Source organism: Penaeus monodon, chromosome 25 (assembly GCF_015228065.2).
Source record: "Penaeus monodon isolate SGIC_2016 chromosome 25, NSTDA_Pmon_1, whole genome shotgun sequence".
NCBI lineage: Eukaryota > Metazoa > Arthropoda > Malacostraca > Decapoda > Penaeidae > Penaeus > Penaeus monodon.
The window spans coordinates 29177429-29177774 of NC_051410.1; positions in this window are offsets into that span (position 1 = coordinate 29177429).

The following is a 346-nucleotide window of genomic DNA, read 5'->3' on the forward strand; positions in this document are numbered from 1 at the left end:
CCACAGAAGTATAATCTAAGATTTTCGAAAGTGTTCGGCTCCCAAGGCATTCTAAGAAAACGTCTGGACACTTATTGCACCTGGAAAAAAATATCTTTCTACCTTCGTGTTTTACTTCCCTATGTATTCACCGGTTTCGTTATTACTCCCTTCTTTTAACTTTCTGTATTCGGGTCTCACGCGACATGCGCGTTATCTCATGCATTCCTGCCATGCAGCGATACAAAGCGGTGCCTTCAAAGTTACGGCATCGTAAACTATAAGGAACATCAGCGTGAGGGTCGATAAAACCTTCGCTGGAAGTAAAGATCAAAAGTAGGATATATAATTCTCTTTAGTAGGCTGT